The sequence below is a fragment of the Vicugna pacos genome, chromosome 33 (genome assembly GCF_048564905.1).
Source record: "Vicugna pacos chromosome 33, VicPac4, whole genome shotgun sequence".
Lineage (NCBI taxonomy): Eukaryota > Metazoa > Chordata > Mammalia > Artiodactyla > Camelidae > Vicugna > Vicugna pacos.
In genome coordinates this window covers 982,650-1,010,458 of record NC_133019.1, presented here as the reverse complement: position 1 = coordinate 1,010,458, position 27,809 = coordinate 982,650, and the positions used below count along the sequence as shown (strand labels likewise).

The 27,809-nt window shown below is 54.2% G+C and overlaps 1 protein-coding gene and 1 long non-coding RNA gene across 3 annotated transcripts in view; both read right to left on the bottom strand.

Moving 5' to 3' along the window:
• The window catches only part of OPCML (opioid binding protein/cell adhesion molecule like), an 836,651-nt gene that overhangs the window by 594,278 nt on the left and 214,564 nt on the right, over positions 1-27,809 (bottom strand). The window lies entirely within an intron of this gene.
• On the bottom strand, positions 11,699-15,152 carry LOC140691137 (uncharacterized). Of its 2 annotated transcripts, none has more exons than XR_012066634.1 (2): positions 14,450-15,152; positions 11,699-13,773 (listed from the first exon to the last, which is right to left on the bottom strand). It is a non-coding gene; the product is annotated as an uncharacterized lncRNA (long non-coding RNA). The 2 variants fall into 2 exon arrangements; XR_012066633.1 differs by having other exon boundaries at positions 14,854-15,152.

Below are 27,809 nucleotides of genomic sequence, written 5' to 3'. Positions count from 1 at the left end.
CCCGGGGACACAGTGTGCCGAGGACGACAGTCACCCAAGCACAGAGATCGTGGACCAGTGCAAAAATACGGAGTTACTTACTGCACAACACGCCCGGTGCTAGATGTGAGTAACACGAGACACCAGGGGGCGCTTAGAAGCAGCCCGTGAGAGACGCATGAGGGTTAAGAAAGCCTCGTGGAGGCAGCGACCTCTCCTTGAGACCTGAAGGGTGCACAGGAAGTAAACAGCTCCAATGAGGGCAGACAGACTCATTTCGGCAGAAGGAGCCATGTGGGGAAAGGCTTCCGGCGAGGGAGGAGGAAGGGAAAGGGCTCCGCACGGCCGGAGCCAAGATGCAGGGGGCGGGGACGTGGTCGATGGACGCGAGACCACACCAGACTTCTGACGCGGGCGTCGTGTAGGCGGTGGCGGCTACGTGTTGACCTGGGGCAAGCGGTGGGAGTGGCTTTGTCTACCTTTCTGGCTTTGAAGTTTCTGGAGGCTAGCCAAGTGCTCTTATTTAAAGATGTGAGACTCTGAGACACAGAAGAAATATCTGTGCTAGAAATGAAACAATAACAGGTGGCCAGTGACCAACAAAACGACCACAGACGTGCCAGACCCCTACCGGAGGCAAGCGCTGTGCTAAATGTGTTGAGTACGTTATCTCATTTCACTTTTTTTAACTGAAGTTAGGTTGATTTACCGTGCGGTTGTTCGTCTCTGGGGCAGAGCACGGTGACTCGGTCACCCACACACACATCATTTCCTGTTACTGCCCGTGTGAGGTCGGTGCCACTTAGAAAGGAGACGATGACTCCTTTCATGTGTGCTCAAAAAAATAGAAAAGCTTTATGTAACTGTGAATTCACTTACCAGAATTATTATCATTAGCAATCACGCATCTATAATCGGACGGTTATTTATTTGACAATATGTTTTGTGTCTGTATCTCCGCAAAATCCTTGCAGGCTGGGACTCAGAGGTATATAGACAGAAGTTCAGGAGTCAGTATATGGCAGGTAGAAAGAACTCAAGAGGAAAAAAGAAGAACGAGGAGATAAAAAAGTGAACGCACATCCTCTCGGACACAGGAAGATTTCCAGAAGGAGCAGTAAGTGTCCCGCGCGCAATCTTTTTCGGACAAAGGAATGTCACTGTGGTAAACAGGTTCTGAGGAAGCCACCAACTTCCAAAGCACATTGTCCTACAAATCACCCCCTCATTACAAAAATTCACAGTAATTCAAAGAGGCTGCCACAGGGTGTGCAAGTTCTTAAAAGTCATCACAAGACACAGGCACTGACTTAGCTCTAGTCCTGTCCTGGTTTAAGAATCTCTAAGTTAAAAAAAAAAAAACAGATTTTTTTCTTCTGTCACTACCCCAGCTTCCACGGCATTGTAACAGCCTAAAGACGCAGACGCTGAGTTTATGAGGCAAATAATGGAGCTGACGGATGGGTCTGCACTCGGAGGGGTGGAATGAAGATTGGACCAGGGACGGCCAGGACTGGAGGGGCCCGCTCCCTTCCGTCCGCCCTGCAAGGAGCCCTGGTCAGCCGAGGCACTGCGACTTTGGCATAAATCAGGGGCAGGGACGATGAGTGTGGAGAAACGGCCTGGCAGCCACGGCGCTGCACCCATAAATCAGCGACTGATTCAATCCTGCGAGATGCCTCGTTTGATTAATTTATGTCAGCATTTTCTCTGCTGTCAGGCTCAGTCCCCAAGCCTCCCCCTTCCCTGGCGCAGACAGGGGCCCCTCCCTACCACCAGGAAAGGAAGGAGGAAAAGGGGCACCAGAGAAGATTCTAGAAGGACTCGCGGGACTCGCAGAGTCTCCCCCAGCGCAGCGAGGAGGGGACAAGGACAGGCTCTCACGGGGAAGCCAGGTTCCAGGTCGGATGACGCAGCCACTGTGCTCTCCCGGGACCACCCTTCTCTGCGCTTCACAGGGACAGAGGGGACCACGCCGTCACCCCTGCGACAGCGACACGACGGCTTTCTTAGCAAAGGTAGAAAATGCATCCGTGCTTCATTCTCCTGATGCAAAAGGAATTGTGAGCATCACCCCCTGTAACAGCAGAGAACTAGAAACCACCCAGAGACCCAGCGACAGGAAAGCAATCGTGCCGCAGCAGCAGAGGAAATGCAGGCACCCACCGGCACAGAAAGCAATGCTCGTGTGCGAGAAATGCTCCCGGAGGGCTGCTCAGTGGAAACCACCCAGGGCTGAACAGCTGAATTTGTGTGTGTTTCTGGGGGAGAAAAAGCATGTCTGTCTGTATTTTGGTCTCTATTACTTTAGTCTACCAAACTACGCTCTAAGTGTTTATGATAAATACCTATTTCTCGTGCACTGGGAGCAAGAACCGAAAGAGCCGTCTTAACAAAGACTACAGAGGGGGCACCACAGTCCCGGAGGGAGAACTGGGACCTGCCTGTCACGAGCTCGCGGGCGCCGTGAAGAGACCCTCGGTGTGCGGGACCAGCCTGGCAGCCGTAAGAGGAGGCCAGGCCGCGCTCGGGCGGGCCCGGGTCAGCGCGGGCAGGCGGAAGACGACCACAGCTTGGGTCGGGGGAAGCGGCAGCGGCCAGAAAGGAGGTGGCCGAGTGGAAGGGCCCGGCCCGTGCGGGGCCGCCCGGCCGCGTGCAGACGCGGCGCGTCAGTTTCGGGGCTGACGGCGAGCGGGTTCGCTCAAAGCCCGACGAGTCATCTCCGCTGCTGCTCACTTACGTCACCGTTATTACGAATGTTCATACCTTACTTACGTTGGTGTATAGCTTTACAAGTGTAGCGGAAGGAGAGGGAAAAAAAATAAAAAAACAGAACAACTAGCTTTTCCATTACGGGCTGCAACCCGTGACAGGCAGCATCTATCAAAAACACGGTCTCTCTGTTCACACATTTAATTACGAAGCTTGGAATTGAAAGGGAAGGACAGGGAAGGATGACGCGCCCTGAAGGAACTCCTGTAACTCACTGACTGCGTGTGTGCGTGTGGTGTGTGTGTATTTTAAGGGAGTCTGGAGTTAAAGTGTGTCTGGTACTCGGCACTGGGCTGACCAAGCCCCTCAGGACGGGGAGCAGGATGAGACGGACGCACCGAGAGCCCCAGCTCTGTCTTCCTTTGTAGGCGAAACCTGCGAACCTATGGGCCAGTGAGAATGCGCAGTGAATGAGACGAGCATGTTGGGAGCCTGGTCCTTCGGTCGTTAAAGAAGTGCTGAATGAACCTAGAGAGGGGGCAAGCCGCTGTCTGGAGACCATGGGGAACACCCCAGCTCTGGCCGTCCGTCACCAACACCACGAGGTTTACAGAAGTCCAGCTCGCCTGGGCGTCTCCGGGGGCGGGGTCCCGGAGTCCACACTTCCAAGGGGTTCCCACATGGCCCGGCACACGGGGCCACTCTGGCTGCCCACCTCCCGGGGGCCTGGCGGGAGGAGGCAGCGGGTCTTACCAACGAGAAGCTCTGAAATCGCCCTCCTCCCAAGGCGCTGATTCTGCTCTCCCGGGTCTTCCGTCCTGTGTTTGACACCTTGGGACGTCCAAGACGAAATGTGCCCCCCCAGTGCTAAATAACTGCCCTGCTCTCTGCGGACGACGCGCCCTCAGGGGCTCGCGGAGGAAAACCCAGGGAACAGGAGAAAAGTCTTCTTTTGCAAGACGGGACTCTTCTGAGGGATGGCGGATCTCTCAGGGCTGAAATCCGCGCTGAGGAGGGCCCAGGAGATCAGCCATTCCCACGATGTCTCGCTTCTGGTGAGACACAAACACCTCACTCTCTTTAAAATGTAAAGAAAAAGTGCAGCAACGTAATTTGCGTGGTTATCAAAGCCGAGCAGATCTCTTGCTCTTTGCCGATACCAACCGGGGCTCCCTGACCGCCAGCCGTGCCCTCCAAGGATGAAAGAGCAGGAAGGAGGGAAGAGGGACCCTTTAGCTAAAGAAGGCGGCCAAGGGAACACTCAGCGCGGCCCGTCCCATCTCTGAGGAGGTACCAGGAACCCCCAGCAAGAGATGCAGGTGCTGGGAGTTTCCCAGCAAAGCCACGTGTCAGGAAGTGAGGGGTTCAGAGCCAAGATGCCAAAGGGCAGCCCGCTTTCAAGGAAAGCAAAGTGAAACGGGAAACCAAGGTCCTGGTTAAGTGGTGCGCAGCGCCGCGGCCAGTGAGGGTTCCCGTTACAGGGATCGAGGAGGAACCGAACCAAAAGACTGTGGGGGGGGGGCCGGGGGACACTGAGAGCTGTCATAGACCCCTGTCCTCGCAAAGCACAAAGAAACCCTTTCCTCCTGGAGAACCACAGGGGAGACCACCACCAATTCAATTAGCCGGTCTAGCCCATGACCCGCCGACGCGAGGGCCCGAGTGTGCCAAGGAAACTGAAAAGGTGCTAATCTCGGCAAGCCCGTCACACGAGGGGGCTGGCAAAGAGGCCACGTGGTGCCATCTTCAGCGCAAAATAAAACCTCGTTATGAGACCTTCCTGTGGGGCCACAGCTCCGATTATAGGTGTGTCTACTGAAAAGGAAACCGCACGAACCCCAGCCTCATGGGACTCCCGGGCAGCACGGAACTCTGAGAATAAAATCAGTGTTGAGCTAAAGCCGCTTGAACTCTGCCAAAAGCAAACAGGAGTGCTCTCTTGCTGCACAGTTTCTGCTGGGGAGAGCAGAGGGAGAACTCTTAATCATCCCACACTGTGCCCTAAATCCAGTCTCCTTCTGCAGAGTCACATCTCACCATCTAGGAAAACGTCTCCTCCACAAGGAGGGTCCGCAGACCTGCAGAATTTCCTGAAGAAAAAACATCCTGGCTGATGGCAGCTGAGAAATAAGACGCTCGTGTTACTGCATCACAGTCTCATGACTGCAAAATAGCTTCTTCCCCCAGATACTGTGAGATAAGTACCACCTCCTTAAAAAAAAACACTGCACAGCCTCACTCTTCCATTCACTGATTAAAGACCTACTAACCTGAAAAAATCCTACCCTAGTTTTTTGGGAACGTGTCATATAGGAGACCACGGTGATGTTATTTTAAGAGATACAAAGAATCATACGGCTTGAACTTTTGCCTTCAAGGTGCTTATAATCCACGTGGAGATACCAGACAGACATTCAAAACATGACGAGAGGTAAAAGGTGGTGTCTGAGTTAGTGCCAGAATGAGCTACAACGCTTATGAACCAGAGAAACCCATCCCCCGAAGAGACAGTGAGCGCGTGCAGACTCCCCAGGGCCGCAGGGCACGCCTGCACGTCCACACTCTGAACACGCAGCTTGGTTTCCGAAGACGCTCAAGTCCACACGTGGAGACACGCCTCCCTGGCGGTCACCAGGGCCCCACTTATTTGTGCAACACAAACCACGGCCGTGTTTGACACCATCCAGCCCCGTCGTCCAGCGCAGCAGAGGAGGTCCGAGACGGAACAAGCGAGGGGGGAGGCAGGTCTCAGCCAGCAACCCAAGTCCTGGAGCAGAAGGAAGGGGGTTCAAATGACGAATGCTTCAGGCCAGAAGCAGCCGGCGTCTGTGGTCTGAGCTTCACTCACCAGTCTGTTTCCTCGCTTCTCCAGCCTTCATCAAGTGCCCAGACACCACTAGAGGGCAAGGCGTGACGATCACGTGCAAAGGGGCTGGCTTCTTACGGAGGTCGGATGAGGCCTCCGCGGCGAGGTGGCCCTCGGGCTCCCGGGCCTGAAGGATGAGGGGCTGTGCCTGAGACGCAGTCTGGGAGGCGGGCGGAGGGGCAGCTGCAGGGGAGAGGGCTTCCTGCGAGGAGGGGGCAGGAGAGCCAAGACAAGCTGGTCTGAGTGGCGAGCAGGGCGGGGCAGCCGCGTCCGGCGGCGCAGACAGAGGGGCGCTCCGCGGGCCCGCCGCTCCGTGCGCGTGAAGCCACGTCCGCAGAGCTGTCAAACCCAGGCCCATTAAGTGAGCGTCTCCTTAAAGTAATTAAGACAGGGAACAGCACTTCAGTTCAGTGGGACAGTAGGGCTTTGTTACCGAGCAGGCAGCTATTCACGGAAGACACCGATCGCACGTGATTAAGTCTCACCAGGTCTGTCCTCAAGCACCCTCGTTTAATGGGGAGCGATGACGCGCTCCAGGATGGGTGGGCGTCTTTGCCCAGGCAGCTGACAAGCGGGGAGCTGTTCCCACGGCGCATTTCCACCTCATTCTAAGCGCTTCCTTCCCAAGTCTGGATTCCTTCGCTCCCCGGGGCCCTGCGTGCAGGGTAAGCCGACTTCGCCTTTGGAAATTTTGTTTGGTGACCAGCTTGGTTTTTCCCCCTAATGTTGACGCTAACGGGTTTCATTGCAGAACATTTCTGGAAACATCTACAAAGCCAGCACTACAGAGCTTTCAAACCTCACACTCGGAAGTCTTGGGTGCAGAGACGCCAAGGTAAGAACTGCAACGCGGTAATGACAAACTCCGCACCTCTCGGCGAGGCGGCACCAGCCAGCGCTCCCTAGATGAGGCCCACGGCAGCTGAAGAAAGACGCGAACCGACACCCATAATCAGAGCCCCTCCAACTGCGTTAGGACAATCGCGGTCCAGGCCCATTCGTGTTTGTATAAGATTATCTGGTTTCCCACACTAAAAGGTCTTTTATGACCAACCACCAACACCGTAACAGCAGTGCTAAGTGAGAAGAAAAGCCACTGAAATTAATCCAGCTTTCTGCCTGCATTTCCCCGTGCCAGCAGGGCCTCTCAGAGCGGCTGCGGGCTTCAGCCAGCCCCAGGGAGGGCAGACACTCCACGACAGACCCCGGGGGAGGAGACACTGGTCGCACAGTGGGATGTGGAGGGCGGGAGGAATTAGAGACACCTGCGCCCAGAGAACAGTCCAGAGGCTAAATCCACCGAGAAAACTCAAGGGGAAGGGGGGGGGCAGAGAACGGGTAGGGGTGAGGAGCAGGGCAGACTGTGCACTCCGGTTCTCTGGCCCCACGACGACTTTATTCCAGAATCACCACCACGATGAGAGAAGACGGTCTTAACTCCCGCTCCGCAGACGTAGCGGCTCAAACACAGACAGCTTATGATCCCATAAAGTACATGAATAGTGATTCTTGAATTAAATTCGCAGCAGACACACACGAGTACTGTTTTCCCAAGCAGTCACTCTGAGGACACGCATCCTCATTACAGTGACGACGTGACCACAGCTGTGGGCTTTCGCAGCAAGGCAGGCAGCGTGGCTGGCACAGTGCAGGGGGCAGGGAAGGCGGTCAGAGGGACCTGATGGCAGTGGTGATGGTGGTGTGTTTATGTGTGTGTGGTGGGGAAGCGTGTGTGTGTGAGTGAGTGTGTGGTGGGCAGATGTGTGTATGTGTGTGTGTTTGTGTGGCAGGGAGGAGATTACAGATGATGCAGACAGAGCCCGGGAGGATCTGGGCCCTCAGGCAGCGCAGCCTCTGAGCAGAGGACAGACACAATCTGACTTGCACTGTCCGGGGCTCTGTCTTGAGAACAGACCCCAGGGAGCAGGAGGAGCAGGGAGGCTGGTCAGGAAGTAACCGTGGTCCCTGGGCTGGCAGGTGGCGGTGCAGGTGAGGAGTGGAGGTGATGCCACACTCAGACATGTACCTAAGGCCACATCCACACTCTGGGGCTCATGGTCTCACTGGAAACACACTCCCCTCACCCACCCCTGTCGGGTGCAGTTTTCGCCAAGGCCACCTCTCCTGGGGTGTCCAGCAGGAATTCCAGAGGGAGGTCCTGGGTGGGTCACAGCCAACTTCAGAAACAGCTCTGCAGGGTGTTCGCTTCAGCCCTGATCTTCTCCACGGAGAGTTCCCGCTGTCAGACGCTGCCCGCCCCAAGCTGAGATGCCCAGCCAGTCTCATGCTTGCCTGATCGGGCGAGTTTCCCCTGCTCACTTCTCCCCCAAACCACCCTCCCTTTCTGCTCCACGAAGAGAGGGGCAGACGCCAAGTGCACCAGAGCTAAGAGAGGCTGGGCCTTCCACTCTCAAAAGGCGGACTGTCACCTGTGCCACGGCGCCTGCCACAGCTGCTGCAGGGAGGAGGTCTGAACGGCGCCTCCTTCCCCAGGGCTAGGTCTGCCATCATGTGCACACCGTGCACAGTGTGTGTGCCGCGATGTCTCTCACTTCCCGTGACCTCTGCAACACCCCTGGGAAGTGTGTTGTGCTGATGGAACTGTCCCAGGGTTTAATATTTTTTCCAACTTATAAAGGAACTGGAGATGAACAGAGTGAAATAAACCACTCAGATCACACAGCGGACGAGTGGCGGAGCCAGGACACAGTTCTGAGACGCTCTGCTCCTGGAACACAGCATTCCAGAGCCCTGAGTCAGCTCTGGGGACAACAGAAAACAGGTGTCTGTCCCAGCTGAAGCTCCAAGGATTTCCCACCGAGTGTCCAACCTCTAAAACTTACGACCCTTTTATTCTCAGGAGCAAATGACACCAGTCACCGGAGAGAAGCTTTCTTTCTGGTCAAGAAACAAAGAACGGAGTCACCTCCCCAGAAGCTGGACCACAGCTCCCACCAGGAACGGGCTCAGTCCTCACCCACGTGCCCTCACGCACCACAGGGCTCCTGGGAGCCTCGTCCACCCCCGGGAGCAAACGTTAGGACCCTGTCTTTGGGCAAGTCTCTCTTTACCATTGACGCGGTCTCGAAAGTCAACGGCCAGGATAAGACAATCCATCACTTAGTCTGAGGAGCAGTGGGAAAGGGCCTCATGCCCGCCCTGCTGTTCTCAAGCCCACGGCTTTCCTGCTGCCACAAGTTTCGCTCAAAAAGGGGGAAAAATAAGGGAGGAAATGCTTATTTCTTCTTCCATAGAAAATAGAAGATTGGATTAAAAATCATTTACGATGTGTCTGATGTGAAAGATAAAAGGAAATTATCACAGGTGCAGGGGACAGAATATTGGTTCATAATGAGAAAACATTTTCTAAAATAAGGAATATTGTGCACCCAGAGTTTGGGAAGGAAATTTAGTAACTGGGAAGTAATGAGAATCTTCTCTTTTACTTCCTGTTTCTGACAGGAGGGACTTGTCTTCCCCCAGATGACAGAGGGGCCGTCCCTAATGTGTCCCCGTTCGTGAGGCTGTGACATACTGTGCCGACCCCGAACACACGGCCTTCCCGTCCCTCGCTCCTCACCGGGCTGCCGCCGCCGCCCTCGGACCCTAGGAGAGCCGCCTTCACAAGGGACTTGTGCCCAGAGCCGCCCGTGGAGGCACGGAACGTCTCCACCTGCATTTCCAAGGCCACCCCAGCACAGACTCAGCACATCCACGACGGAGCTCCTGGCCTCTGCCCCCCCACCCTCCACCCCTCATAAAACAGGCTCCTCCCAGTTCCTTTCCGTCCGGTAAAGTGGTACTGTTACGGAAATGACAGGCCAGCCAAGAAACAAGCTCCACTCGGAGGGTTGGAGTACTCAGAGTTATTACGCCGGCGGGCCCAGAGGGGCTTCTGCTCCGAAGCTCTGAGCACCCCCAAGACGTGTGCATGAGGTTTTATAGGGTTAACTACAAGCTCGGGGTATTTGGCCAATAGGCATGGAACAGCTTTAGCAACATCATCATCACAAAAGTAGAGGCAGGGAGGCAGCAAACCAACATTTCAAGGCCAGATATGTCTCTTTGAAAATCCAGCTGGCTAGCAAAAAACATGAACAGGGAATCAGCAAACCAACAATAGTTAACTCAGATTTACAAGTTAGCCCAGCAGAACTCAGATCAGTAATCCGACACTTGTTACACTTGGATTTGTGAGTTAGCTTGTTAGCCAGCTGGGCTTTTCCTTCACAGTTCCTCCATCCGCCTGCCGGCCCCCGTCAAGGGCCCATCCTGACTCCTTCTCTCCCCTCCTCCCGACTCCCCATTTACCTTACCCTGTTAGTTCTTTCAACGTGTGCTTCAAACCTGCCTCCTCCCCCACCTGCTGTCACCACCCCGTCCAGGCTGCCACCCGACCCCACCCTGACTAAGGCCGCAGCCCCCCAGCTGGTCTCTCTGCCCGAGCTTCCCCTACCAAAGTCACCGTCCACAAAGCCGCGGGAGTGACCCCTCTTAAATGTAAGCTCACGTCACCCCCTGGAGTCACAGCCGCCCGGCCTGCCCTGCTTTCCGAGGCCTCCTGTGGCCTCCCCGCTGCCTGCCTCCCCGGCCCCCCCAGCCCGCCCTGACGCGGGCACCAGGCTCCTGCCGCCCATCTTCTCTCTGTTCTGTGATGTCCTCTTCCACCCTGGGGCCCGTGAACTCACTTCCCTCCTGCCTCTTGGGTCCCTCAACGCTTCAAACAACTGGCCGGTTCTCTTCCTTCAGGGCTGACCCAGACAGCAGCTCTCCAGAGGGGGCTTCCGCCACTAACTCAGCCTGAAGAGCAGCCTTACCTGCCCCTCAGCTCCCCCCTCCACGCCACCTGCTGTTCCCTCTGGGGCAACACCCGACTCCAGGACGGGCCATGCGTGTGTTTCCTCATTTACCTCCTAGAGTCCACGCCGCGAGGGCAGGGACTCTGTCTACCACCCTTACTTCTGCGCCCCAGTTCTCGGCACTGCGGCCAGCATGTAGTAAGTGCTCATTACGTCTTGCTAAATACGTGAGGGAATAAAGGAAGAGAAAACACCACGGTTTTCCACGGACCTGCCTAACCTGAATGCTAGGTGTGTGGCTGACTTCGAAGATTAGCTGGCCCAAATCCTCATGTTTTAATAGATGAGAAAGCTGCGCCCCCCTTCCTCCTGCACCTCTGCCGCCTACTGACCTCCTCGATATTCTTTTCTTACATTTTAACCCCTACCTAGAAAGTGGCCTCTTAATTGGAAGGTACTGTCTCCACGGCACTGGCTGAATCCCACCCGACTAGTGACCACAGTGTCTATTGTCACAAACACTGAACTACTGAAAAGTCATGCGGTCCCGTTGTTTTTCCCTTTCTTCTTATAAACCAGTGTCCTTCAGAATGGCCCAGCATGTCAGGCATCTGGTCTACCTGAGGCTGGGCTGGGCCTCCCAATTCCGTTTGCCAGCTAAAATCATGCAACAGGCTACCAACTTTCTGATATAAATTAGAGGATATACACCAGGCGGGGCTACAGTCCATTTGTGGCTGATTCCGGAGTGAACCAATTTTCTAAGTAATTGGGAAAAAGCCGTCATTTCTTCACATGTGTCCCTGGGGGCTGCTAGACTGAGGGCGGTGGAACATCTTTCTAATTGAACGGGGGAAGCAAGGAGGGGCTGCCGCCCTGTACCGAGCAGACTCCACACACACGCTTCATCCTCCCCTAGTGGGACCTGGTTACATTTTCACCAGATTCCGAGTTTTCATTCCAAAGGGCTTGGTCATTCCCACGTAGTTCCCACTGGTCACAGACAGGCAAGATCACGAGAGATGCCATCCCACAGACGGCAGGAGGCACGGAAGCTCCTGGTCAGTTCCAGCCCCGAAAGCCCGCGTCCACACGCGCTGGGGCCAGCTGGGAGTCTGCTCTAAGCGGTCGCCAGGCCCCGCCCCCTAAAATGTCCCCGAGGAGACGAGAGATGGAGGCGCTGTCTGCCCGCCTGGCTCCTTCTTGCCAGGCGGCACGAGCAGACGTGATCACTGCCTTTCCAGAACCATCCTGGACACTAAAGAAGGGGAGGGAAGGAGAGAATCCGACGTGCATCGCAAATGTTCTGTGATGTCTCGGAACGAGCAGTGCCCACAATCCCTGCTGCTTTACTCTTTAATTTTTGTAACAAGTGTTTGTGTGGACGTATGTGTTTATCTCTGTTGGGAAGATGCACAGGGGTGGAACTGCTGGGCCATGTGAGAACTCTGTTCACACTTTTGAGGAACTGCCAGACTTTCTTTGAAAGCGGCTGCACACGTTTACACTCCCGTTTATATGAGGCTTCCAATTTCTCTGCCTCCCTCCCAGCACTGTTGTTACCTCTGATTATAGCCGCCCTCGTGGGTGTGACGTGACATCACACCACACTTCCAGTCTGCATTTCCTTCACGATCAGCGCTGCGGAGCATTTCCGTGTGCTCACGGGCCACGCGTACGTCTTCTTTGGGGAAACGTCTATTTCGATTCTTTAGTCATTTAAAAACTGGGTTTTTAGTAAGAGTTGTAACAGGCCCTTCCCTGTGCTTTCTTGTTAATGATTTTAGATGGCAATTTAGAAAGTTAAATGTGTTTTTCACAACATTAAAAATCATAGAACAAAGTAAACTCGAACCTCTCCCAGAGAATGAGAACATCTGCGTGTAACCCTTCTCATCTACAGCCTCGCAGACCCCTGACGACATGGCCGTAGATGTTTGCGTGCTGAGTCCCGAGCACGTCATTGGTCATGTTAGCAAGTGGGTAAGGCTTTGGGTGAACGGTCCGCCTGTCAAAACCCACTAATCCAAAGTACAAAAAACCTTAGACCTGCAGAGAACCACCTGAATTGTCCACTATTTAGTCCTGAGGCAAATCTGAAGTCATAGTCCTTTGAGATAAGGTGCAGTGAAAAGGGCAATGAACATCACCGCACGGGGCAGGTGCTCGCTGAATGCCGGCTGGAGGAATGCAGGGCACCCGAGCCCTCTGTGGGGCACTGGCTTTCAGCGCTTGGCTTTGTTTATTTAGAAACACAGGTGGAGGGGAAGACTTACTGCCTTCTTGGTCAAAGAGCCGCCGACCTTCTGAAGCCGTAGCCAAGAACCCTAACGTCTTCACGATCCTGAATGTGTTTCCAAATTTGGGCAAAGAGGGAAGTGCGTCTGCTGATTGATAACCAAGCCACAGGTGGGTCCACTTCCCACGGCAGGTCGTACTGTGTACGTGAGATGGTGCTTATCTAGTTCTGGGAAGACAAACAGACCTGAGTCCTGTGTGATCATCAGGCCACCGGCTTACTCGGATCTAGAAGGCAGCAGGGTGCGCAGAGCCGTTCACGCGGCGACCCCACTGCCCCTGGGGTTCTCACTCACTCCCTGAAGGTGAGCTCACTCCTCACGGGTCTCCCGTCTCTGCATCTGGGTGCCGACCCGTTGGTCCTTCCTTGGTCATATTCACTTAGGAGTAACAAAAAGGGACAGGGCTCCAGTGTGTGTGACATATTTGCTGTTTAATTGTAGGCAAGTTATTCAGCCTCTCTGAGTCTGTCTCCTCTTTTACAGGTTTGAGATGCTGAACGTAACGTGTGTTTCCCCCAGTTCCAGGACTGTCGTGAACCTTAAACTGAGGCAGTGGGGAGAGTTCCTCGCAAAGTGCAAGGCTCAGAACAGCGCCAGCTGGGGCTGCTCCACCTGCTGGGTGACCTCGAATCGGTCAGCTTGCCGATCCCGCTATTTCCTTTTTCCCTTTACAGCTCTTGTTAGCACGACATTTGGAAAGAATTCAAAACAAATCACTAAAATAACAGTTGGAGATAAATTGCATCTTCTAGTCCTTGTTTCTTATCTGCTAACACAGAACAGAAGAGACTTTGGGGAAACACAGCTCTGTGGATACACAGACCCAGGAGGATGGAGGACGGTGTTCTCGGCGGTGGTGGTGGTCCTCGAGGCGGCGGCCAGATGTGGGGGCTGCACCTGACAGAACCTGCCTCCTTCCAACTCACAGAGCAGGAACCAAGAATCCTGAGCCGGCGTTTCCAGGCTGGACCCCTTCCTCTCCACAGCCATTATAAGTGGAGTAAGAGAAGGCAGCTCCTGGATGGGCTGGGCTCTTCTCAGCTGGCCAAGAGGACAAAGCCAAGACACAAGCGAAACGTTCTGCCTTGAAGAAGAGAACTGGGCTTTGCTTAAGTCACTAATGAAGAGAAAGAAGAGAAAATCTTAGAAGATATCAAGCCAAACCTGATCCAGCAAAATCAAAGATAGCTTTCAAACCCAGGAGGTAATTCCCAGCTTGGAAACAAGCCAGAAGAGAGACTGCGTCCATCTGTTCTGCTAGAAATGCCACAGGAGTCGAATGACCACGAAGACGGTATTTTCCAGGAAACGAAAACCACTAATGGGTATTATTTTGGTAATTCAAATACTTTCTTTCATGATAAACACCTGCTCCTTTTGGAAACAGATTTAATGATGATGTTTATCCATTTATATCTGTGCACTGCTGAGCCCACTGACGCCACTCAATAAATAATAAATAATGGTAATAATAATCCTGATCCGAAAGTCTTCAGGAGGAAGGAATCAGACTCAAGATTTATTGTGGGCACAGCCTGTAAAAATCGATCTGGCCCTTTAAATAGAAGAAGTGCCTTGAGGGAAGACAATCTATTGATTTATGATGAAAAACAATGTAATTTTAAGAATTAAAATAACAGCAATAATCAATGTCCTATAAGGCCCATAAGAAAGAAACAAAGAAACAAGGAAGGAAGGAAGGAAGGCAGGGAGGGAGGAAGGAACAACACCCAGAGTAACAAGTGTTGTTTTTCTAGGAACAGAGGCGGACTCCACGAGCACGTCTAAGTTACCGGATTCAGGAGCAAGGTCTGCCCCAGACAGAAACGTCTACTTCGGTTTGTTCCTTGAGGAGGCAGCTTGTCCAGCTCGGGGAGGAGAGAAGCCGCCCCACCTCCGTCCACCTCCCTTGGTCCATCCGGACCTAACTGCCTCCACCGGCGGAAGCTCCCGGCCGCTGTTACCAGCAGTGACCGCCCTAGGTTGACTTCTGGCCGCATCGCCCCGGAGCGACGAGGTTGCAGTGAGTTACAACCACCGGACCACCTCCGACACCCAGACTCCTCATTAACTCAGCCCTCGCTTTGCCTCCACAAGTAGGTTCAGAAAACACCCACGAGCCCCTTGCCAGGCTCCCTCAGCGGTTACATGCTCCCTGCAGAACGAGACTCAATCCGTGCTGATGAACTGTCCCCACCTTCGCTTGCCAGCGTCGCACCTCGCTATGTCTTCTGGTTGGAATCTTGCTCCCCCGACTCTCCTGACGCCCCCCACGCTCCCGCGCTCCCCTCCTCCTGTGGCTCCTTCGCGCAGGCTGGTTCCCGTGGGGAATGCACTTCACCTCCCGCTGAGGTGCGTCTTGGAGGCGCAGCGCAGGTGTCAGCTCCTTCACACCGTCCTTCGTGGCTCCTTTATTTAGTGTGGTTGCCTGACTCCCTTCTACGCCAGTGGAATCATAATCATCACTTTTTTGGAGCATTTTTTAGTTTTTCTTTGTATAAAATTTAATGTATATACAGTTCTCCCCTAGAACCTGGTAAGATTCCGGAATGCATGTGTTTGTTCTGTGTGGAGTAGGTGCTTATGATACACTCACTGAATTCTAGTGCTGCCGTGAGGAGGACGCCCATGAGGAAAGAAGGAGGTATCTGGAAATTCTATGATTTACACCTTTTAGGAAAACCCTGGCCATGTGCTTACATAGTTTCACCCTGAGACTGACAACCGTTTCTCGAGTGTGTAAACGCGTCCTCATGGATGGTCCATGGCACGCTGTAGGTGGTCTATAAACGCTCCTTGGAAGCCCACCACCAACGCAGGGCGAGCGCCCACGAGAAAACACACACAGTCTGTGCCCCTGAGCCATCTCGGCGTGTCCTCGCCCAGCCTCTCTCACGTGGCAGATGTTCCTGTCACACAGAGACATTCTTTTGGATTCTGCTTCCAACACTCATCACGGCACCCAGTCAGGTACCACTGACAGCAACCAACGGTTCCGTTGTCGTCAATCACACAGCTAATAAAACACCTCCACAGTGTCCACACGGGACTGAACTCATCTGGGAAGCAGACCCACAGGACTAAAAGTCATCATGAAAACGGTCTTTATCTCCAAAAGGATGACGTCTACCACCGTGTACTAAAAGTGCCGGCTCATGTGTCTTTTTCTTCCCATTAGACTATGAACTCCGTGAGGGCAGGGGCTACCTGTGTTACCTTCATCATCCTGTTTTCAGCGCCAGCAGCGTCCTGATGCCTAGCGTATGCTCAGCAAGTATTCGTTACACGGACGAAGTGTATCATCAGACCGAATTAGCCACGGCCCCCTACGGGCGGCAAAATTACAGACTAGAACATTCCTACCTTTTCTCTCCCTCCACTGAAGCAATCCCAAAGACTTCCTTAAGTGATCAGACAACATAAATTTAAGGCAGCGATTTGGGACTTTAAATGTATTTGCTAGAAAGTTGAGTTTTCAAATATTCATGGGCTGCAGAAATCGGTGTACACCTGTGTCTCAGCAAATTGAAGAAAGCACCAAATAGGATCAGGGAAAATAAATGCACAGGGAACAAGGAGGCTTAACTGATTCCTCACGATGACTTCGGGGTTTACCACACCAAGCCAGGTGTGGAGCTCCTGAACTCCCTGAGTCGACTCTGCCCCTAGCCTTGCAAGGTGTGATTAGTGGATTTCTCAACCACCTCGTGATTTTCACATCCACCGAAAGCATCCATTCAGGGACACATCTCGCTCCAACTCTATCTTCCCTCCGCGGGGACTCCAAAGACCGGCTTTCTACCCGACCAGACAGCTCTTCCAGAGGCTCATGGAAATGCCTCTTGCATGTTAATCGTTGCAAAGATGGCAAAATATCATCCCCGCTGAAGGCCGTTTCCTCGCTTTCTCAGCAGGCAGACTGTCTCGTGACCCGGAGGGGACAGCTTGGTCATCTAGGCACCAACTCTGAAAAGTCTCCATTGCCCAGCATCAGACTTTCAAGTAGAAATACTTCGCCCTTAATAGCACCGCTCACTGAAAGCTTTACTGGCAATCAAATATCATTTCTTCCTTTTCATGCAAAGGCCAGGACAGAATAATGGAGGCAAAGGGCAACGTTAGCGAGGAGAGTGTGGAACTCCGGGCCCCACCAGCGCTGGAGAAAATCCAACAAAGCCAACGTTGTGAGCCGAGACGCACGGTGATTGTCCGCCGCCCCGGGCGGGGCGCTCATCACGGAGGGCTCTGAAACACAGAGGGGCTGTTGGTTTACACGCCTGCGGCCGGAGGACCTGTGCCTGTAACTGCAGCGTCCTCCCCAGAGGCTTCCTGGAAGCAGGCGCGACTCTGTGCGCGATTTGGCATTACTCAGAGGGGGCACGTCGCCCTTTCCGATAAAGCCCGGCGCGGGGACCACCCAGCTGAGGAAGTCAGCCAGCTGGTGACGACTTGCCTTGAGCGTGTCATCCGGATCCAGATCGGCTCGCTACCAGAAAGGCACCGCCTTAAATTAAATTGAGTTCAGCTGCTCCCGCCCCCGGAAGACGGACTCCATCACCACACAGTGTTCCCATCACACACAGTCCAGCGTGTGGGCAGAAGGGTTTCCCTCCACTTGAGCACCTCTTTCCCCATTAGCCGCCTAAGGGACGCCCTCAGGGTCCGATGGATCCTTGGAAACTCGGCTCCATGAAATCCGAAGGGGTTGAGAGGTGAAGTGTGACTTCACTTCTAGGCTGACAGTACATTGTCCTTTGCCAGGAAAGGATCAGCTCTTTGGCAAAAGGTCACTAAACTCCAATCTGTTTACTCACATTATTTCTAAGTTCTGTGCCACATCCAGGACAGATACCCGCCGAACAGACGTGACGTGGATGAGAGAGCGACTGCGGTTGCAGGTCTGCAGGTGCAGGCTCACGTCCACACCTCACTGCTTCTCAGGAGGGCCTGGCGCCTGGAAATGCCAAGATAGTAAACCTCTGGCAATTAGCTGGGCAGGACTAACCGCCAGAGTGAGGCCATCTGCAGGGGCTCATCTCTCTGGAAGGCTGACCCCGGGGCTCAGGGCAATGGATTCCCAGCCAGTAGCCACCCGGCTGCAGGGGGCATTGACCGAGCAAGAGCCTGAGGTCCAGCAGCCTGAGCCAGCAGCCCTCCGCCTGGCGCCTGTGTGAGCTCCACGTCACCCAGCCCTGGCTGAAGTGGGGCAGGCAGCATCCGGGTGGGACGGCTTCCAAACGGCTCTTGCTCCAAGGGCAGGAGAGTGAGGAGAGAACAGGTGTCTTCTCCGGGCAGCTCAGGCCTGAGCACGGCGAGGGGAAGAGGCACGCCTGCCCCGGACGGTTCCCCCGGGAGACTCCTCGGCACACGGCTCTGCCCGCAGCCAGGTGGCGTCCGTTAAGCAACTCCTGCCCCCCAGAAAGCAGCCGTGCTTTTTATACGAGCGGAGAAATGGGTGAAGCTGGAATTTTTCAACTTCCCCAGAACAAAAACCCACTTGAGTATCTTTCCAAAATGCGTTCAAAAGATCTCGGTCTTCTTCCATAATCTGTGTATTGCTGGACACGGGGAAGCTGTTTAAAGCCCGATTCTCTTTTGATTGTTACAGATTCTCCCACGATGACCTAAGGACTCAGGGGAGAGGTGTGTTTTCACAGCAATGTTTTATAGCACCCTCCCAGCCCCGAGCTCAGAAAGTGAACGGGCTGTTTAAAATGTCAATTGGCTCAGAGACTTCACTTCATTTACACAGTAGGGACGTTAAGTATCAAAGTGAAGTAGGAACACATGAGAAATCAGACTCACACTCTGCTCGACTCTGGTCGGACGGCGTCTGGGGACAACACGTCGGCGAGGCCTGTGCACTCAGGGACACTGGGCGCACAACACGCAGGGTTGAGGGGGGCCCCCCAGACTCTGGACGGGTGTGCACAAGGGCCGCGTCAAGAGAGACAGCGAGGCTGCCTCTGAGGAAGGTGCCGGGTGCACGTGGAGTCCCACCCGCTCTATGTGGCCTCCGGGCTGGAGGCAATGTCAGTGGGTGGGCTTCACTGGGAGATGGTGGCGCAGCTCCTGAGCCGCCTGGCTGTGAGCGGCGGGGATGTCCTCGGGACGGTCACGGGGGCTCCTGAGCACTTGGCGGAAAGGCTGTAGAAGGCGTGCACGGTGGACGGGGCACCACAAACGAGCTGGAAGTTTTACTGCGATAATGACAGCATGTGAGTCTCTGAATTCATCTCTTTGTATCTTAAAATAGTTGCTACAAGAAGGTACACAACTCAAGGCATTTAAATAAAGAACCGACTCCCCTACACACTACGTTCAAACAGCATGATGGACGGGGGAACAGCAGGATTTCTTCCTCGGAGGAAAAATAGCGCATCTAAACCAGGAGAGGAGAAAAAAGTCTTAGGCCGGCTCCTTGAAAGGAACAGGAGGCTGCAGCTTACACGGAGTCTGGGGCTCACCCGGGTCTTCAAGGGCAGAAGAAATTCAGGACGAGAGTGACCGGAGCCGACCTTACGCAGGGGGGCGGGGGGAGAATTTTCACCCAAGTTCTTCAGGAGACCTGAGGTTGGTCGGCTTTAGAAACTATCTTTGCTCCAGTTATTGTTTAACAGGTCATTGATTTTTTCTTTTTAGTTTTAAGAGAATCCTTTTTTAAAATAGGAAGACTCATGGTTTATTGCTCCAACACAGACGCGTGGCTCTGCCGTCGCCTGGGGACGGAAATCCGATAACTCGGAGGAGAGGCGAACAGCCAGGCAGACGTCCGCGCCGGCAGAACAAACGACCCTGCACCTCCCGGGACAGCGAGAAGGAAGCAGGTGCGCAGCTGCTTCAGGCCGACTTCCAGACTCCTCGGCTCTGCCGACACGCGCTCGCCCTCCCCGCGTATTCTGCACGGTGCGGGGAGTCCGAGCTGCTGCTGATCGTCGACCGAATCACGAGCTTCCACCAACACCTCAGTTCACCTAAGGCCCCGATTCTTAATGAAAGCTGATTGCCGACAAGTCATGTCATAGCTGGTTAGCCCTCGTCTTTTCTGAGAAAAAGAAGAAAATGCTCTAAACTCTAAAGGCCAAGTCCCTATGTTTCATGTTCATCAGCAAATCCCCAGATTTAGCAAAAACCTGCAGATGCTCCAAAACGATGTGTGAAATTACAGGATGAAGTGCCTCACTCTCTGCAGTGACCCCAGGGAGCCCCCTGAACGGTTAATCTGGTGCAGTCTGGACCCAGCCCACCTTTCCCGCCTCCTGCTTCTGCCCAGCGCATCCCCACCCCATCCTCACTGAGATGCGCTTGGTGCTCGGACGACCTCCGTTTGCCCAGCCTGGACACGTGCTTCCATCCGCGTGGAGGCCCGACGTGCCTGCCGGACTCCTACTCACTCCTCGAGACCCAACTCAAGAATCCTGCCTCTGCCACACGGCCCACCACGGCTGCAAGGAAAGCCCCTCCCTCTCCGCACCCCTCAGCGTGTGTGCAGGTCTACACCCAGGTCTGGGTCTGCGATGACTCACCTGTGCCTGTCTCCCCACGGAGAGGCCACAGCCTGCTGGAGGCACATGGGAGCAGTCCCGCAGGGGCTCACTGCACAAGCCTTTACGCTGTTGCTGTGTCTTGATTTTAAAGTCTAAATGTTTTTCTCATTACATAAAATGGTTAGGAAAAATACCAAAGTGAACGAAGCAAACACTCTACCCTCACCAACCCCGTTCTTTCAGAGGTGGCCACTTGTGTCAAAGTGGCGTGTCGTCTCAGAAGTGTTTTTCTGCACATGCAGTCATTCAGAAAGCCCTGGGTGTATGTCTAATTCATAGATGCAAACACGGATACGGACACAGACATGTGGATGCGGAAATAGATACACAGTGATATGATTTAATCCACACGTGCCAAGCTGCAACTCACATTTTCCACTTAACAACACGTCCCGGAGCTCTCCGTGTCAGTGTGCACAGAAAACAGCACAAGCTTTTTTACAGCTAAGTAGGATTCCAGCATGGACATATATTTTATGCAATTTAATCTCCTTTGCATCCCGGGGGCTTAGCACAACGCTTGACACCTAGTAAGTGGGCAGGTCCTACCTATAATTGACGGCGGTCGAACGTTTTGATGAATATTTCTCTCTGGGTGCTCCTGAGCTCCTCTGGAGATAAATCAGGTCACCTGTCTCGGGCTGGTTTATCACAGGCGAACAGGTGGGAGCGTGCGCGTGGGATGCTGACAGTCCAGAGGGTGCGCTACCTGGAATTTGTGGCATTCCTAACCAGAAGCAGGGCGCAAGGAAGGCCAAGCACGGGGAGCAAAGGAGGGAACCTGGGAAAAGGTGGGAGTTTCCGGATTTCCAGAGAGCTGAGGCCGCGGGGCGGAGGAGACAGAGCAGTAACCTGGAAGACTCCGTCCCTGTGCCGTGTCTGCAGCTGCACAAGTCCAGCTCCCCCAGAGCCGTCGCCCCAGGGGCCAGGACGGGAGCCTCTCCCACCTCCTCACCGCCTCCCGAAGCCCAACTCCCAATGTGCCCTTTCTCACGGGGCAGATTACACCCCGAATAAAGTGGTGACCCCGACTTATCAAATCCTCGGGCCGGCTTTCACATCATTCACTGACTCAAGAAACAGCTGTTGAACGTTTGTCAATGGCTGTGCTACTGGAGTCGTTCTGTGTGCTGGGGCACAGCTGTTATCAAAGCAAAGCCCCCCCGTGATGGGTCTCCTACTCCAGGAAACAGCAGACGGTTAATACGGAGTCAAACGTAGAACCCACTGCCAGCCACTGTGAGATAGTCTGAAAGCATCTCCACACTATGAAAACGTACAGAAACAGAGGGAAGCAGAAAGAAACAGAAAAAGATACAGGAGTAATTTGCACAGAACCATCAGGGCAGGCTTCTCTGAGGAGGTGACACTTGCCCAGCGATCTGAATGCAGTGAGAGGTTGGCCATGCCGGGGTCTGGCAAAAGCCCTCCTCCTTCGTTTGGTAGACGGAGTGTGGAGCCCGCTGGGGCTCTGCCTTCCCCACCGCCGTCAACAGAACCCCTCCGCCAGTCTCTCTTCTCTGACACCAATTAGACGGGAGAGTGTGGGCGATAATTCTACACTCTGTCTTGCTTTCATCACCTGTACAATAAGGAATTAAAATATTGGCTCCTGTGGTCCCCCACCGATAACCTACAGTGTCGTGTTTCTGCAAAGTGAGGTGCTGTCTGAGGGACCTCGCTATCTTTATGACTGTCCCTCCACACATCCCCTCAAACAAGACAAGAGCCCCGTGGACCCCTCGGCAGCAGAAGGCGGCGGCCCCTACATCTCTTGCTTTGCCGAGGTTCCCAAGACAGAGGACGGGGCCTGGCGTCCCCGCGTCTGTTTTCCGTGATCTCGAGGGAACGCTCCTTCCAGCAACAGCCCGCTCAGCCCCTCTGAGTGGGGACACTGTGACCACATGGGGTGCCAGGATGCTCTGTGACACCCCCGAGGGGCCCCGTCAGGACCCAGCACGACCGCACACTGCTCTGTCTGTCTGCGGGCAGGTGTGGGGGGAGAGGTTGGTCGGGAAACCATATGGACCCTGGAACTCCCCCTCCCTCCCCGCCCCGCCTTCCAGCCTGGCTCCGTCTCTAACTCGCAGCGTGATCCTGAACAATGATTAAAGCTCACTCCTGTGGTTTAGTAGTTCCCACGCACCAGTGCTGAGAGCGTGTGGCCGCAGGCACACAGGGCACCGCCGTGTCACCTTGACAGATGTAGAAACTGAGGCTCCGAGAAAGAGGGTGAACTTCCTCAAGACCACAAGGCCCGGTGGTGACTGGGGATGGAGTCAGAATGCAAACCCACATCCAACCCCAAACCTCATGCTTTCAGTTATACGCTTTCTAACCAAGTTACACAATCTCTTTGGACCTCAGTTTCCTCATCTGTAAAATGGGAGTGCTGAGAAGAATAAATACACAGGCCCTGCTGGGTTCTCTGCAGACCGGGAGCTCGCCCTCACGGGGAGGGGAGCTGGGCGTGAGTTCCCTCTGCTGCTGCTCCCTCCTTCAACCACTGCCTTCGCGCGTCTCCTCAGCCAACAGTGAGCATCTCTGCCTTCAGGTGAAGGTCATGGGGCACCTGGAAAGCTCGGCACGGAGAAGCTGTTGGCCGCTACTCAATTCAGGGACTTTCTGCACAAGGCTTTTCTCCTTCAAAATACAGCCAACAGGCAGGTGTGAAATACGACAGAAATGAAGACACGAGATTGGGAGGTGGACTAGCGGGAAGGGTAAGGCATCCTCCATCTCTGGCTGGACCTGTCTGTGAGCTGTGAACCACATGGGACTCCTGGAGGCCAGGTTGGTGGCACGTCGCTATATCTACCTGTCAGATTATTCCACATGCTTTAAAATAACATAATTTCTATTTATTGCAGGAGAGTTTAAAAAGTTGCAGTGGAAAGAGGAATGTCTTTCATCAGAACAGAACTGGCATCATCAGTAGGAAGTACTTCAATGCTACAAAAATACATATTCAGAAAATCAAAGGTCAAGCAGAATGAGGACAAGGTTATCATCTGAATTCAAATCAAAAGAAAACCAACAAACTGGTCACTTAACATGAAAATCGTCTGTAAACCCAGGTTTGAAATGTCTGTCTGGATTTTCACATGAGAGGGTCGTGTTCCCCGAGCCCTGAAGTCCACCCTCACTCTGTCCTCTGTGATTCTGCACAGGGAAGAGGCCTGCGTTACTTGGCTTTTAATCGTGCGACGCACAGCAAGTCTTTAAAAAGGACTTTATGACATCTGGGCACCAGGGACGACGTGAAGGCTGCCAGCGGCTGACCCTTCACGGTCCCCCGTGGCCCACGCCGGCCTCTGTGACAACGCGCAGATGCGCAGAACCAGGTGGAGAGTGAGTGCCTTTTATACATACGTGTAGTTTTGGTGGGGTGACGCTGGGGGCTTGGGAACACGCTTTAGGACGACAGATGCCTCCTAGGGAGCGAAAGCAATCTCAGTTTCTCAAAGGGCAGGAGAGCGATGGGGAGGGACCGGAGAGGACGCTCGAGCTCCTGCAGCTGTTGTTTCGCGCAAGCGTGAAAGTCAGAGTTCGACAGCTGATTTTGACCTGAGATAAACGTCACATCTGTGTTATCCCTGGTGACTGAGAATCCCGGGAAGATGCTCTCTGGTACAAGTCACATTTTGCGTTTACAAAACCTAGAGCCACACACAGAGGGAAAGAGCAAGGGCTCTGGGCTCTAACAGACCCGAGTTCAAATCCTGCCTCCCCAAGACGTCACGGTGTGAAGGGAGAGGAAGAGATGGCTCTGGCATGGACCCCAGACCCCACAGATCGCCGGGGCAGTCACTTCACGTGCTGGTTCGGCTTCCTGTCGGGGAGGGCAGACCCTGGGACCGTCCTGAGCCCTGCAAGAGCTGGCGCACGGCGAGGTTTCCAACAGCGCCTGGCGCCCACGGTCGGCACCTCACACTGTCACCACCTCCCTGTACAAGGCTGGTAGTGGCACGGCTACACCACGGAATGCTGTCTTAAGGCTTGAAAATCATGAGACAGAGAAAGACAAATATCATACGGTATCTCTTAAATGTGGAATCTAAAAATAATTGATACAAGTTCTATTAACAAACCAAAAACAGACTCACAAACAGAAAACAAACTATGGTTACCGAAGGGGCAAGGGCAGGGAGGGATAAATTAGGGGTTGGGGATTAATAGACACACATTATTACGTATAAAATATGCAAACAACAAGGGCCTATGACATAGCACTAGGAAATATATTCAACATGTTGCAATAACATACAATGGAAAAGAACGTGAAAAGAAAATATGTATGTACGTGTACATGCGACTGAATCGCTTTGCTACCTGCAACTAACACTGTAAATCAACTACAGCTCAATAAAAATTTTAACAAGTAAATAAATATATACACACACATATGTATATAAAAAAAACAATGCATAAAAAATGCTTCATACAGAGCCTAATACAATAGACACGCCAGGTGGATGGGGGACCCCTATCATCAAAGACCAGAGCAGCTGCAGACGCGAGTGCAGCTGCCCACACTCCTGTCTGTCCGTGCTGCCCCCTCTTGGAGACGCTGGCACATTCAGTTCTCTCTCTGCCACCAAGTAGCCCTGGAACCGTCAGGAAGTCGCCCAGCTGGAGGCCTCAGCATCCTGAGCTGCAAGGTGTAAACGCTAGATGATCAAGGCCTTTCAGCTGTGAACCTGCTGGACCCTATGACTCTTCAGTGCGTGCGCTCAGGGTGTGTAAAGGCAGGAGGGAGAAGGTACTGTTCGCCATCACTCCCCGAACATCTCGTGCTCCTGGAACCCACGATCCTAGGCCAGGAGGTGAGTAGGGCTGGTGGGTTTGGGAGGAGAGGCTGGCCCAGAAGCGGGTGCCCAGGGTTACTCCGAGAGATCACCAGGGCCGCCCCAAGGTCACGAGCCCTATTACCCTGCGCCCTGTCTGCCCTTGGGTCACGGTGTGCTTGACCCCCGGGGCATGACAACAAGAAACGCGCTAACTCGGAAAATTCTCCTGGTCAGCAAGTCTGTTAACGAACAGAGCGCCCACTGTGACGCTCCACTGCCCTCTGTGTCCCCGCAGCGGGCTCACCTGACCCTCCGGGGGTCTCCCGGAGGACGGCCATGAGGAGCAGCGCACGTGACGGTGGCGGCTCTGACAGGCTGTGGACAGCACCGCCGTGACTCCAGCTCAGCCTGTAGCTGCATGAGCCCCAGACCCAGGCTCTCTGTCTGTGAGGCGACGGGGCTGGGTGGGGCCCACAGAGCCCCGCTGGCTGCCAAGATCCTTCAGGTTCCGATTCCGACCACCCATCCATTCAGAGAAAACTGTGTCAGCGATGGTACCCGACTGCTGGGGGCAGGGGCGCCAGAGGCTGCAGTGCGGCAGGTGCCCTGGACAAGACAGCGTGAGTGGCTGAATTCACACAGGAAGGATGTGGTCAGAATCACGACCGAGCCACAGTGGACAGACCAGTGGGTCTCCCTGGAGTCAGCTCGGGCAGAGGACATGTCACAGAGCAATGCACTGAGCCTCTCTTAGTCACTCAATTCCTGCACGAACACACTGGGAAGATAAGGTTAAATGAAGTACGTCAGGGGGCGTGAGAAGTCTGACGCCAGGGCTGGTGCCCACGCGGCTGCACTGCTGAGCAGCAAGCAGGAGACGCTGCCTCGGACGCGCACCCGACGCACTCCCCTGCGCGCCGCCTTCCCAGGCTCCCTGCACCCCGTGCCTCCTCTCGGCAGGAATCCGTCAGTGCCGGCCCTCCCAGAAGGATGGCCATGTAAGTAGACATTTCACCTAGGTCACTGCTTCCTCTAGGACCACAGGAGCACATTTAGGCTGGAGCAGGTTACAGCGCAGGGTACGGGGCTTCCCATCTGCTGGGAACCACGCCGCCCCCGGCTACGTGTCCTCACATCTCCCAGGGGAGCCCTGCTTTAACGTCTCCCACGGATGCCTCAGGACCAAAGCCACCACAGCAGGAAGAGGACGGACCGATCTGAGAGCAACCACGGCAGCACGTCTTCACCAGGACAGCTGCCCTCTGTCCTCTCACGGGACTAGCGCTCACTGCAGACCTCACTGATCAGGAAGGCCTTTGCTGAACACTCTCCCTTCCCCCAGACTCCGCCAGCTCCTCGTCACACACACTACAGCACTCTGCCCTTCTCCGTCATGCCGCTGAATCACAGCTGCAATTAAATAATTAGGGTGTAGATCTTTGTTTAACGCCTGTCTCCCCTGACGGATTACAGCTGTACGAGGCAGGGCGGTAGGAAGCCCCGCCATCCCAGTTTCTGCCTCGGACCCGGGGCGGCAGAGGTGTCCAGCAGTTCTGCGCCGAGAGGATGAGTGTGAAGTTACGTCTTGGGAGGTGTACGAATGAAAGGCTCACGTCGCTGATCCACATTTTAGGATTAAAATAGAAATGTGGGTGTGCACGCTCTGAGATGGACTCTGACAACCAGCTCACCCACCAGAATAGACACCTGGGGGCAAACACAGCAATTTGAATTTGAAAGACATTATATTATTCCTCAGACGGAAGTTTCCAGTAACCTGTGTAACACACTGTGTTCTGGGCAGTTGGCTTTGGAGTCTCCACCAGACAGGAGCTCTCGTGGTGGGAGACTGCTGACTCGGCGTAGCCAGCACCTCGCACCTATCACGGTGCGGAATGCACAAAGTGTTTGTTGAATGAATGAACGAACAAATGAATGAACAAACGGACCAGAGAGCTCTAGAGAAGCAACTAAAGCAATGACCCCAGACTGCAAGGCAGAAGTCAGTTATCCACGAGAGCCTTCCCATCAGGTGCAGGGAAACAAAATATGTCTATTTCTGAGCTTCACCTTTATTTATTATTAATAAATGGCTTCCCTGATAAACATAACTTTTCTCAGAGACCTACTAGATTTTCAAGTGGTAGCAACTGCTATGATGAATTGGGAAGAAAAAAAAAACAGCAGCTCTTCCAGGAACACGTGTCTCTCAATTTAAAGTATGAGCATGTGCACATCACATGCACACACGCATGCGTACACACACATACACGCACGTACACATATGTGCATACACGTGCACACACATGTACACGCATACACGCACGCTCGCACACATGCACACACATGCACATGCGCGCGCACACGCTCGGGGGCGCTGCAGCGACGGCCCGGCCCGAACAGCCTTCCTCTCTCGGCGTGGGCCTGATGGGTGACGCCGGCGCGGGGACGCGCCTCGTTGGGCCAGGCTGTCGCGCACCGTCTTGCTCATGACGGGGAAATGAAGTCCGTTTCCAGGCGTCTGGGGGACGTGCAGCCAGCGGGCTCTCCAGGGCCATTCCTCTCAGTTTGCTCGAGTGCAAACTTTATTTTTCAGAGAACTGGCTGTTGGCATCTGAGGGACAGAACATGGGAGACGCGGGGCGAACAGACAGGATGATAAAGGGCGCTGTGCCCCGCTCCTGTCTCCTCTTTCCCCCTCAGCCCCCCGCCCCCTCCCGCCCCATGGGATTTCGTGACCCCTGTCACTGTCACAGCAGAGCCCCGGGAAGCCTCCATCTGCGGCCGCCCTCCTCTCTGACGCACCCGCCTCTGAG